We start from the raw sequence: 5,274 nt of genomic DNA, 5'->3' as shown, positions 1-5,274 counted from the left end.
AAAAAAAAAGTTAAAAATTAGTTTTCATCAACTCATAAAATTGGAAGAAAGAGTTTTAAGATTATAAAGTCGAGAGCTAAAAGTTTAAAGTCTTACCAACGGCATTTTGAACAGTATGCTTGTCAACAATGATGTCCTTTAAACTTAGGGGACGCTCGTTTTATAAGCCTAAAAGTTTTCAGTAGCTAAGAGAAGGGGGGTTGAATCTTAGCCCCCTTTTTTTTGCAAAGTAACACTTGCTGGTCTTTGAAATGACTTCAGGAGACTTTTGATTTTTGTCTCGTCACTTGGCACGAGACTTTTATTTTTGTCTCGTCACTTGGTACAAGATATTTTTAGTTTTAGCTCCTGTGCAGTAGAAACAGAAATGGAGTAGAGAAGAGAGAAAATTACACCCAGATATATCCTGGTTCAGTTGCTAAGTGCAGTGCAGCCTACATCCAGTCTCCATCACAACCATGATGGAATTTCACTATAATCTTCCTGATTACAGACTGTAAAGTGCTAACCCAACTTACAAGGAGATTCTCACAGAATCATAAAACACAACATAGATGAACAAAGGAACTCTAAGGACATCTATGGCTTTTTCTTTTAATTTTGCACTCTCTGCCTTTTTTCGCTCAATGGCTTTTTCATACAAACCTCACTGTTTGCCTTTTTTTTTCCATGAGACTCAAGACATGACAAAATTAAACAGAAAAATTACAAAACAGAATACATTGAAGGAGAAGAAAATCTGTTAGCTCAGGTAGCTCTGAGAACCCTGTGCCTTGCACTCTCACACTTTCTCCTTGCTCCAAACCGTGGCTGTTCTCTCTTTTTATAGAAGAGGGAAGCCTCCACCTTTGAAGCCAAAAACCAAGCCAACTTTTTCTTCTCCAAGAAACAGAACCGGTTCGGCCAGAGAAAAAGAAGAGATAACCCATGCAAAACCCAACATGCAATTACCTCTAGTCCTTCCTTGGTCATCACTCTTCATCAATCCGAGCGCTCCATCCTTGGCTTGCTCTCCAAGATGGATTTCTGGCCCTTGATGCTTCATGATGGTGATGGCTTCTTCTGCTCCACTTTTGCTTCCTCTCTCACGTAGCCACCCTAGCTACCTTCTGTGATGAGTGAACCCAAAAGCAGTGACAAGCCATCTCTCCAAGGATCTTCTTCTCTGATGGCCGAATCTCCTTTTCCATTTTTGGTATGGAGAGGCTGATATCTCATCACCATATCTTTCCTTTCATGGTTACAGATCGTAGCCACTACATTTTTTATGTTTTCTTGCCATCATTGTGATGGTCTTGTAGCTTGCCTTCCCTTCTTTTTAATGGCTCAAAGTCTCCATGGTTTGCTGTGTAAGGACTGAAGAAGAGAAGGAAAGTGATGAGAGAGAAGAAAGAAATTTGAACATCATTGAATTAGGAAAGAGAATGAAATTAATTGAAATGATTCTTTCCTTGTTGAGTAGCGTGTAGCATTAGATGCTACAATCAAATCAGATGTCCCATTTTCTCTCTCATTGTTCCCATGCAATAAATGATAATTGAATGAATTTGGGATCCATCACATGGTAATAAGCTTAGATCCGTGGAAGGCATAAGGCAAATAATAACATTTGCTTTCCTGATGAAATATTTTCGGATCATGTATTGGGGCTTATAGCAAAACACAGTTAACTTGGGCTTGTAGCAATTATAGTTCAATTTTGGCCCAAGATAACAACTAGCTTTAGCCAAATCAATTTGGTCATTGTGTTTCAAGGCTGAGCTACAAGTAACAAGTTTGGGCTTGGCAACTTTCTTTTATTTCGGCCCAAATCAATTCAGCCATAGTGATCAATGCTGAATATATTTCATCAAATTGGGCTAGCCAATATTTTTCGGCCCAAACAGAACCTGCATTGCCAAAATTAATTCACTCAACATATATGAATTAATATTTTTGCAATTAATCACATTAATAATATTTAGTCATCACAAATATTAATTTAGAGTTTTCCAAACTCATCAATCTCCCCCTTGATGACAAACATTATTAAAATTGAAATAGAAAGGAATTTAAGAATTAGAGTATAGAGTACTCCCTTTGAAGATTTGTATTTCTCCCCCTTTCATATTGTCACATGACTCCCCCTTAATATATACCATTTTTATCAAGGGAAGTACTGTCCTGTAACAATTTTAATCAAGCTTAAAGTAACAATGTTATCCAACATATTTATTTTGAAATGTTGAATGCTTGATTTATGAGCAGAGTGCATTGATAACCAAAACTTGTTTGTTATCATAAATTGATTTTCTGCTCAAACTTCAATTGAAAAAATTTCAAATATTTTCCAGTCAAGATATCAGAGCAATATTATTATGGTAAGGAAAATATTCTTGAAACACATATGATCACATCAAAACGTGGCAGCTGTTATATTTTACACAGTTTAAAGGAACTGCCAAAAACAAATTATCAAGCATGTTTACCAAGATGAATCAGAGTATTCCTATTTCAATATAAGCATGCATATTCATCAAGATTAATCAATAACCAGGCATTCATATAAACAAAACCAATGCATTGCCTAGCATCATAAACCAAATGCCAAATGTATTTCCAGCAGCAGTAATCACAGTGAAACAAATGCAATATTATCAGATGTATCCTTTTAACAAGGGTGATCATGAATTTTCAAAAGAAAATTTCATCCCCTATTTTCCACCCCTGTTTTTCCAGATTTCAATTTTAAAGCACTTCTCCCCCCTTTTGTCATCAAAGGGGCACCTGCAAGAAGTTTTAACATAGAAAACAGAGTATGCAAAATATAACCCAAAAAATAATCCAAAAGTGTTCACAAAGTACCACAGAGTTATACTACTAGCAGTATCCAACCCAACAAAATAAAGTAACAAATTGAGCCTAAGTGTGCCAATATCAAACAGTAAACATAAGTTTAATCATCAGAGAGATTAAAGTCAGATCCCTCGGCCCCTGCTTCACTACCCATTTCATCATCAAGGCTTTCCAGCATTAGACCGACCCTTTCTTGGCATTTCTTCTAGGCCGACTCATTTTCATATGCTAGTTTACGTGCAGACTTATGAAATTGAACCATGAGATCGGACATGTTTGAGAATTCTGTGAGAATGTCTTTGAGGGAATCGATCGCCTTAGAGGATTCTGGCCGACTTTCAAAATCATCATCAGAAGCCATAGATTTCTTTCCCTTTTTAACAGCTCCGCCTCCTTTGATCATAAAGACTTTGTTTTCTACATCCTCATTTGTTAAATCTACCTTAAAGTACTCAAAAATGCATGTGAGAAATATTTCATAAGGTAAATTAGCCTTTTTTGTAATCTTTACAGACTCCCACATATGTCTAATCATGAGATAACTAAATGAAATAGAAGATGAAGTAATGAGAGCAAAGATTATGAGACAATCAGATACTGTTACCCTGTTACGAGAGCCACTCTTTGGGGTAAGAATGTGAGTTATGATGCGGTGCAGTAGTGAGTTGGTTGGTCCAAGAGCCTTGTGAGTAGGAACAGTGTCGTCTAGTCCAGACAGATTTTCACAAATTTGATGAAGAACTTGCTTGTATGTGACCCCAACGTGTGCATCCCATTTGTCAGTCATGTAAACCCTCGGCCCTTCATCAGTGTAACCAAGGGCAGACCCAATGGTCTCAGCATTCAGAGTGATGTGCACATGCTTCACGTAGGAGTGAAGACTACCATCAATCAATCTCAGATTCGTATAAAACTGTCTTACCAACCCTGGGTAAACCATTTTGTGAATAAGGAGCAATGGAGACCATTTGAGATTGTCAAACAAAGGATGTAAATTAATCCCTTTGGCAGCCAAAGAATCAAGATTCACCAAGTATGAGGGACACATATGCCGCTTTTTCAAAACTTCTTTGTGGAATTCATAGAATGCACATGTAGAAAACCTTGAAGGATCAAAATGAGAATGTGGTTTATGAAATTTGTTCTTGAAATCCATTGATCCAAGGTTCGCGGGTTCTCGGGTTTCATGAAACACAAAACCTTTGATTTTCCGAGAGCTTTTCCCAGACGCATGTGGGGTGGACTTCTTTGGTGGTGATGGAGGAGGTGATGTATGAGATTCCTCTTCCTCTTCCTCTTCCTCCATGCTTGGTTCCTTGTTCTTGTCACTTTTTCTCCTTCCAGAAGATTTCTGGGCTATAACCTTGCACCTCATTAATTCGAATTTCTTGGTGGGAGGTGAAGGCGAAGATGAAGAGGTGGAGTGAATATGTATGTGTGTATGTGTTTAGGGAGTGGAAGGCTTTTGAGAGATACGAATTCTTTCACTCTTCCTTGGTGCTGTTTTCTTTTTCATTATGAAGAAGATGAATGGTGATGGAAGTTGGAGAGAGAGAGAGGGCCGAAGGGTGAGATGAGTGGAGGGAGGTTAGAGGGACATTAAATGCTGATTGGAAAGAGATAGTGGAGGGAGTTATTAACCATTAAGGGCGCGGTTATTAACCAGGGAAGTTTCAAAAAAATTGAAAAGGAGTTTCCTTGAATCAAGGGATTAGTTGGAAGGAAAGATTTGATTTGACAACATGCTACTTCCAACAAGATTTGATAAGACAACCAAGAGATTTTGTGATTTTATTTTTCAAAAAATAAGAAACTAACAAAATTGTCATGGTGGGGTCAAAGATATTTGGTAGGGCCCATGAAAATTAAATTCTGCATTGCCTCCCCCTTGATTATAGCTCTTCCATCATGCCCTCATTTTATCTCGTCCAAACTTACGAGACAAAACTGAACAGAGTCAAATATTCACAAGTTATCAATAGAACTTAAATCAAACATTTCCAAGCTTTTTCTCAAGGTGCAGAATCTGTCTTCACAGAGGGGTTTTGTAAAAATATCAGCAATTTGGTCTTCAGATTTTACAAGTTGAATATCAATAGTACCCTTTTGCACATGCTCTCTAATAAAATGATATTTTATCTCAATGTGCTTAGTTCTTGAGTGCAGAACAGGATTTTTTGAAATGTTTATAGCACTCATATTATCACAAAAATAAGGGTATACTATTGATCTTTAATTTGTAATCTTCCAATTGTGTTTTTAACCAAATTAATTGAGAGCAACATGCAAATGGGAAATGTATTCTGCTTCAGCCGTGGATAAAGCCACTGTGGCTTGCTTCTTGCTTGACCACATGTTGAGTGAGCTTCCAAGGAAGCAACACATGCCGGATGTGCTCCGTCTATCCACTCTATCTCCCGCATAATCTGCATTCTGCAT

Source organism: Arachis ipaensis, chromosome B06, assembly GCF_000816755.2.
Source record: "Arachis ipaensis cultivar K30076 chromosome B06, Araip1.1, whole genome shotgun sequence".
Classification (NCBI taxonomy): domain Eukaryota; kingdom Viridiplantae; phylum Streptophyta; class Magnoliopsida; order Fabales; family Fabaceae; genus Arachis; species Arachis ipaensis.
Note: the sequence above shows the minus strand (reverse complement) of the source record.